The sequence below is a fragment of the Cornus florida genome, unplaced genomic scaffold (assembly GCF_030987335.1).
Source record: "Cornus florida cultivar Cherokee Brave unplaced genomic scaffold, ASM3098733v1 CherokeeBrave_3.0.0_Hap2_Chr11, whole genome shotgun sequence".
NCBI lineage: Eukaryota > Viridiplantae > Streptophyta > Magnoliopsida > Cornales > Cornaceae > Cornus > Cornus florida.
Window position 1 is genome coordinate 70795902 of NW_026775581.1, and position 9036 is coordinate 70804937.

Genomic DNA, 9036 nt, shown 5'->3' on the forward strand with positions numbered 1-9036 from the left:
GTACATTATAATGGACCGACTAAAAGAATACAAAGAACCCTAATACTTAGGCTCTAATTATTAGAATACACAACGCGGAAGTATAGTAATCACAGATCCCTAAGACACTCGAACCTGGAATGCTCTGATACCAACTGTAACACCCCCACATTTTCCACGCATAAGTTGATCAGGCTTATACATGAAAAACGAGGGATATCAAAAACAATTGGCAATATACAAGCATGGAATACAAAATAATGATAATAAAAGAATTTAGACAGGAAAGGAACACTAAATAATACAACATCCATCCATCCTTTATTTAAATACAGTACTCCATTACAACTTGGAAATCCTATGTCAAGGATCCCTAAATATAAACCTGAGAGTTCAACGTCAAAAGTAAATAAAAATTGAAACTGAAGTAATACGTAAAACTTCTACCCTGAACTGGATCGTAAGAGTAGATGAGTTCGGATGGTGGTCCCACACTGCTAACCTCAACCTTGGAACGGGTACTGACCGTATCCTGAAATAACAACAATGGTGGGTCAACCCCACGAGCAAGTCTTCTCTACTATGACCCAAATCAGAGAATCAAATAAATTAATCATTATGAATCGGATGAGTACTATATCTGTATACATCATAAGGGAACATCCAATGTATAATATTACCTCAACCAGAACAGACGGTGATTACTTAGACTCACACTAGGTGGTTAAGTGTCGCCTTTCCCTACCCGGGAAATCAGCTATTATACATGGTGCACGGTACTGACAACACAGACTATAACGAACTACACAGTGATAGCACCTCTCAAAGTACTGATGAATATACCGAGCATATAAATTAGGCAACATATGCCAATAATATTACTAAATATACTGAGCATGTCAATTAGGCAACACATGCCAATAATATTAAACCACATACCCCGACAGCCACACATCTGTCTATAGCAACGAATGCATAAGGTATAAATGAGTCTAAACTTATTAGCCAGCTCATATGGTTCTATATGGCAACACATCCATATAATATAAATACGACATAATTAAACAGTCCATTTATTTCCTGAAATGCACACAGCATAATAATCATGGTTTATATATCATTTAACAGTATAAACATCCCATAAGATATCATGGATAATTTATCTGACTAAAACCATGGCATTATTTAATTTAACAGTAAAGTTTGATACCATTTAATAAGATAATAACACTTTTTATATTTAACAATGTCGTTAAATAAATCACATTAGTATCCGTACTGTGAACGAGCCAATAAATGCTTAGAAAAGATTAATCGGCCATAAGAATAAGTAACGGGTATTAAAATAATAATTTCGTGGCCCGTTAAACCCGTAAATACCAACACAGTACCTAAAAATCCAAGTTTAAGGTTCTGGAATTTACAAAACAGGCCCTAGGGGTATTCTGGTAATTTCCAGCAGCTGTAGAGACCCCACACGCGCCCTCACGCGCCTCCCAGAGTCTCCCCACGCGCAGCCCAACCTTCCCCACTCTCCTACGCGCCTCCACGCGCGCACGCGCTCCCACGCGCGCACTAATGCATCCTGATGACGTGGCTCGTCCTAATTCGTTGGCTGCATCATCCTATTATGGGCGCGCTACACTGAATCATCTCACCCTCTCATCACTCAATCCTATGCTCATAGATCCGGGTGTACCGCGGTAACATGGACCGCGATGCACCGGATCAATCAGCTTCATCTAAGGCCCAGGATGCGCGCGCACACCCTCCTATGGTGCGCCGCATCACACCGGATCACTCCGGTCATATCCCCCATTGCCGGCGACCGGAAAACTCGCCGGAGGGTCACCGGAAAATACAGAAAAATTCCGAAAATTGCCCAAAAATTCTAGAAAAAATTCTAAAGCCTTAAATAACAATTTCCTAAGTTTCAAATAATTACCTAGGCTAATAATAAATTATTTAACCCTTAAATAATTAATATCACATTATTTTAATAAATTAAATAATTAATTTCTCGTTGTCCTAGCGTGGTTTCTAACCTAAAAAAAAATAGCCGAATAAATATAATGAATAATTTATGGACTCAAAGGGGAAAAGTAGATAATAACTTGCCTTTTTGGATTTAAAATAAATCCGCCGGTTGCGCGTAATCAGGTAAATTCCCTACACCGGTCCAGGCTCCTTTCTTTCTCTCTTTCCCTTTCGGTCTTATACAAGAACTCACTTTTATTATTTCCTTCAACTTATGTGAATCCTCAACTAAAGGGCTAACTTCTATATATACATAACTTATATAATTTAAATATTACAAATATCTATTTTTGCATTTAATTAACCACATTCCCAACCATAAGGTTTTAAGGCTAGCAAGCCAAGTCAAACAAGATGTCCTAAGGTAAATCCTATCCTAAGATTTAATTTCTTCATCATTACATTGATTTAATACTATTATTATTTATTATAAATATTATTAATAAACTATTATAATTATTATTATTATAAATATTATTATTAATAAATACAAATTAAATACTTTAATTAAATAATATTAATTAATCTAAAACATAACCAATAAAATGTCTAAACTAATCATTATAATATATAGAACAAAAAAATCAATATTACATGCACAAATAAATAAAATTAATTAAATAATTTAACATATATAATTAAAAGGTGAATAAATCTACACATTAAAGAATTAACCTAACACAAAATTAATTTAAATAAACTCTTTAAAATTACGGGATATTATAGTAATGACTTGGTCTCCATACATGACCAATCCTATATAAACCCTCATATACTTTTGTATTGCATAGCTCATACATCAATGTAATATAAAGTTTTATACTCTCTCTTATTTCTTACATGTATCAGGACCTTTCGATCTCTGATAAACAATCTACCAGTTTATCGTAGTCACTGCTAAGGATGACACTATTAACCCCATTCTCAGCGGCGGCGGTCAACTAACAAACTCACGCTTCCGCACTCCAAGATCTTCATATGCCCTGTTCAGAGAAGCCTCATTGTCTAAGTCTTCATTTAGAAAACCCAACGAGATGCCTCATTTAAATAAGCCCCGCCTAGGGAAGCCTCATTGTTTAACAAGATGCCTCGTTCAAATATGCTCAACGTGTCGGATTAGCTCTATCACAGCGCCACCATGCGCATCAAGTGGTAATCCCACTATTTCCATGTGTTTTCACGCGCACTAGCGGTAATTCCGTACTTCAACGTGTCGGATCAGTTCCGTCACCACGCTTCCACGCGCCATCAGCGGTCATCATGCGCTCACACGCGCCTTCAATGTAGTGAATCTTTACAAATTCATCACCCATCAGTTTATAGTAGTTACCATCAGAGATGGCAACGTCAACGTATTCACGTTCTGCACTTACCTCAAAGACCTTCACAAAACCATCTTACGTCACCTGACAAGTCAGCATTGGTGAAACGTCAGACACATTCTGCAACGGTACCAGTAGTTGCGCCACGTCACCTACCACGTCAATTGGCACGCAGCAGAGGTGCCAGCAGTAGTGTCAAGTCACTCACCACTTCAATTTCCATGTTATCAACCACGTTAGCATCGGATTCACGTCACCTACATCAGGGTGAAAGGATTATCTTCAAATTCAAAATGGCTTCATGTAACCCACCTTGACTTTGAGGGACTGTTAGAATATATTATATAATATATTGTCATCATGTATTGTTAGAATATATTCTATAAAATATCATTACCACATATAATATTATCTTATATAGTAACTGTCTTAATCTACCCTCGTTACCATATATAGCATTACCTTATATGGTAATGACACGCTCTCCACACATGACATCTCCTATATAAATCCTAATGTACTTTTGTTTACATATCTCATATATCATTACAATACATACTTCTATACTCTCTTTTATTTATAACAATTCAAAAACTACAGAACAATTCATCGAGGTGTGGTTTAATGAATGTGGTTTAGAAGCTAGAGAGAGGGATCTTGAGTCTAGCTAAAATCGCTGAGTATATATTTGCAATTTCTATCTCTATCTCTTACATTAATTGTAGTGATGCTTTCTTTCTGCTTGGTCCATAAAGACAAAATGTAAGACCAGTGACATAGTTCGTTATAGGAAAAAAGTACTCACTGAACTGGAATCGCTAATTAGCATTTATCTAATACCAATCTAATGAAAATATAATAGAAAATATTGATACTAATATTAAATAAATTAAATGAAAAACATTGTTAGCTTCTCATTATTTCTGCATATAGAGATGTCATCCCATATGCTCTTATAATTGTTGCACATTAGGTTTGACAGTGTTATTTGGCCAAGGTGAAAAAGAAAATGACCGACTTAATTTGTCCTGTACACAAGGTAAAAATTAAACTATAAAATTCAACGAATACCAACCCAAAATAAATTTTTTATCAATCGATTCCAATGTAAACAAAGTTGGAAAAATGAAAAGTAATTTTCTTTATAAGGAAAAAAGCAACACGATTTCTATTTATTTTTCCCTTCATCTCTTTATGAAGGTCATAACACACTGTTTTCCACAAAAAATAAAATAAAATAAAAATAAAAATTTTAAAAATAAAAGTCAAGTTTTATACCATAAGAAATTTCTATTCTCAAAGTTACTCAAGAAGAATTTACTTTTATCTTCTTGCATCTCAAAAATGGAAAGAAGGGATTGTTAAATAAAAATCATAGAGTTAATTAATGTTATTTCTATGGACATATTGAAAATCATAGAGGCCTATATATATATATATATATATATATATATATATATATTTATAGTTGGTACTCACACACACATGCTTTTACTGAGGCTTGAAGTCTTGATCTCTGTTTGAGAAATAAGAGTCTGATACGATTAGGCCACTGACCCGTTGGTAGTCTTTTTAAAATTTTTTGCCTTTATTGAGAGTATTTTTTTACTATGAATATTGCAAAAAATTGATTAAACAGTTGAATGAGAGATTAATGAATTCTTATTTGGTAGCATAAATAATGAAGTTATGGTATGCTGTTTTTAAAATTGTTGAGGACTAATGTAAACTTACTCGATGATGATATAAATTAATATTAATATTATTATTTTTGTTTAATATGATAGTTTTATTTATTTTTATTCAAGGCTATCCTCTCTCATATTTTATTCAAATCCGTCACCGACTATAACAATCATTTTTCGAGTGAATAAAAAAAAATAAATAAATAAATCATTTTTTGACTATAACAATCATTTTTCAAGGTTGCTTGTGAGATTGAGCAGTCTTTTTGGGCTATATGGAATCAATACTGCAGCATTTGATTCTTAGATCCATTCTCTCTTTCCACAGTCTTTTGGATTATTATTATTTTTTGTTTGGATCAGTTTATGTTTGTTTCGTTTTGTTGAGTGGGGTTATAGTGTTCTTGTGTTTGTTGCTCATATAGGGCTTGCTTTATTTTCTTGTTTTTGGCTTTTCTTTTTGTCAGACTTCATATATTTTTACCTTTTAATGCTTTGATTGATTTGTTTAAATGAAAATATAAATATATAGAGAGAATAAAGTGATTGTGGATGGAACACCATGTTGAGTAAATTAATTAATAAAATCAAATTATTGGACCAGTTTCTGTTTGTTTTTGCTCAAGTAGTGGACCCTTTAGTCATGTTGTACACAATAAAAAAGGACACTAAAACACCCTTTATATAAATATACCAATGTAATTTGTTCAATCATCCATAGTTGTATTTTATTTATTTATTTATTTTTTGGGTAAGGTGAGACAATCATCCATATTTGGAAAAACTAGTAAAACAAGTTATAAAAAATAAAAAAATAAAAAATGAAGTGGTAAAAGGTTTGTTAAGTTAATTAGCACGAGTGGCTAGTGGATGAGGGATTTTTTGTGGACAAAGGTTCTGAATTTAATTATCACAGATCACACAAAAATTCAAATTTAAATGATGACGATATACATACTTTACAGATGGTTGCGTATATGCAGAGTTCGCAACCGAACGGTACCCTAGAATAACTATAAAAAAAATGATTGGTCAAGATTCAGGCTTAAAAATGGATTCATTCAATGAACACATTAGTCAGCAATTGAAATGGCTCTGACACGCGTCATTGTCAGACTGCACAACACTTAACACATAAAGTTTCCATCCTTATTTGATTATCCCTAGTTTGATGTTGAGTTTCTTTTGGATGTGTACGTGTGTACATGTTTGCACCATAGCAATATGTGAGTGTATATATATAAAAAGAGGTTTTTAATTATATATATATATATATTGACTTCTTAATTATTTTATTTTATTAAAAAATATATAATTATGTTAGTTTAGATTTTTACTTTATTTTAAAAAATTAATATAAAACTTAATCAACTAAACACATTTTATTCCTCCGGTGTTCTCATTGCATTATCACTTAACAATATGTATTATTCCATTTTTGTGTACGAAAAGGATACACGCAAAAGTAATACTGTATAATTTAGCAGCTTCAATTTTTTATTTTTGTATGGAATAATTATGTAATTATCTAGTTCCATTAATGACTTGGTGGTTCAATTTTGGAAAAAATTATAATTTAAAGGAATTTTTTTTTAAATGTTAGAGCATTTTCGTCACTCTGTTAAGATACACAGTTATGTCACCAATGTACACTGTCGCGTATGACGTGTAATTTTTTTTTTTCTTCAGCAGTCTGTTAAAATACGAAGTCATGTCACAATATGTAAAATTATTGTGTATTTTACATAAACTTTTTACATACTCACATCAACAAATTTAAAAAAATCAAGCCTATATTAAGTCTATTTATAAAAATTATTATATAGTCATGTCAACATATTTAAAAAATCAAGCCTATATTAAGTATATTTATAAAAATTATATGGGGTCTAAGCATAACACTAGTTGATTGTTATTGTTAGCATCTCAAACTGTTTGTTAAAACACAATTTTATATAAACTATACACTGCCACGTATGATGTGTAATTTTTTTTTATCTACAGGCGTGGTTCACTTTACACAACCAAATCAGCATATTTCATTTCCCTCTCTCTTTCTCATTTCATTAACAAATTAACCTTGTATTAAATAGGTTTGTAAAAATTATGTGGGGACCGTGGAATCCAAACATGATAATTATTTATTGTTATTGGAGTATATAAAGTATAAAACAACCATTAAAATAAAAATTAAATAATTCAAATTTTTTTTATGTAAATCTATTACTATAACACATTAGATTTACTATAAAATAAAAAAAAATAAAAAAAACAATTGAAGATGAGCTTATAATTTATTTGAATGTGATATATGCATTTTGTCCTGTCAATCAAAAAGTGAAAATTTAAGTATCAAAGTCAATGAATACCAACCCAAAATAAAAAAATTTCCAATGTGACCAAAAGTAGGAAATAGAAAAAGTAATTTTCTTTATAAAGTTAAAAAACAAAACAACTTTTGTTTTCATTTTTTTATTTCCTCTTGTATGTTGGAGAATGTTGGCCTGACTAAGCGCGTGTAGATCTAAGCATTACGACGCCGTCCTCTTTGTTGAGAAAGGTAAATGGGCGGTCATTGGGTCCCACAAAAAGAAAAAGTCGGTGCAGGAAGGTTTGGCACCACTAAAAACCTCTCATCATCTTTGTCAAAATTATATTCATAATTATTAACCTTTTTTTAATGCACATTAAGTTCATTAACCACCCCTTTTGACCATTAAACTATATTTTATTATTCTGTTTTTTTATACAAAAAGACTTCGTTTTTTTTGACATAATATACAGAAAGATTGAAAAACATCATATTCTTAGATACCTCTCATTTCCTCTGTACTTGTATTTATTTTTCACGCAATGTTGTCTACACGATTATATTTATACAACACTGTGTAAACATGTGGTGTGCTTGTATATACAATTGATAAAGAGGAAAAACAAAATGGCAAATGGCAATTTCAATATTTTAATCTGTGAAATTCAATTCAGCATTTAATTCCATATCAGTGTTTATCTAATTAAATATATTTAAATAAATTAATTTGAATATCACTTTTAAATAAGTAACCAGTACTTAAATGGAATTAAATTTAAGTGACAGGATTTCACATTTCACTTAATGCTTTACTGTTTTGTTTTGTTTTAAAAATTCTCAATTTTTACTACCATAGTACTTATTTTTGGTTTTATCAAATAACAATTTTTGGTTTTATCAAATAACACTATGATGAATAAATCCACCAATGCGTCCAATGTCCTTGTAATAAAAAATGAATAAAACCTTTCACGTCTCGTATTTGACGATAGTCAAAAGGGTAAAATTGAAAATAAAAGAAATGGCTTATTAAATCGTTGTTTTTGTTACTTGGGGCATTTTTTTTTTCACTTTGACAGAAAACGTACATTTTTTTGTTTATACTTGGGCTCAAACACTTCCCCACCTTTCCGTTAAGGGTGGACAAATTATATTGAGTTAGACGTCCATTGTTAAAATGTTGAATCTTTTAAGATATTCTATAATCCATTATGAAATAAAATTTTAAAAATATATAGTCTTTTGTCCCCAGTATATCAACCAATTATCAGAAAATTTTGTGGAAGTGACCGGAGACTTAAGATAATACATTAAATCATATGATAGGTGATAAAATAAGTTAATTTTGTAGGTCATTGTTAACCATGTAACATAATAAAAAAAAATAATAAAAAAAAGCCAAAAAATTTGATGGTCACCACATAGGAATGCTATTCTTAAGGTCATAACTCTTTGTAGTTTTATTTTATTTTATTTATTTATTTTTGTAATATCAGTTAGATATTGTTTCAATTTGTCTAATTTGTAGATCAAACTATTTATTTATTTGTTGTTGAAGATTTGTTGTTTTTTCCAACAAATTTTGAAATTCTAATAAATTGAATGGAAACATTGAATCAATCAATAATCGCTAAAGAAGTTAACACAACCAATCCTATTATTATAATTTAAAATTAAATATATTTTTTTTATATATTTATTT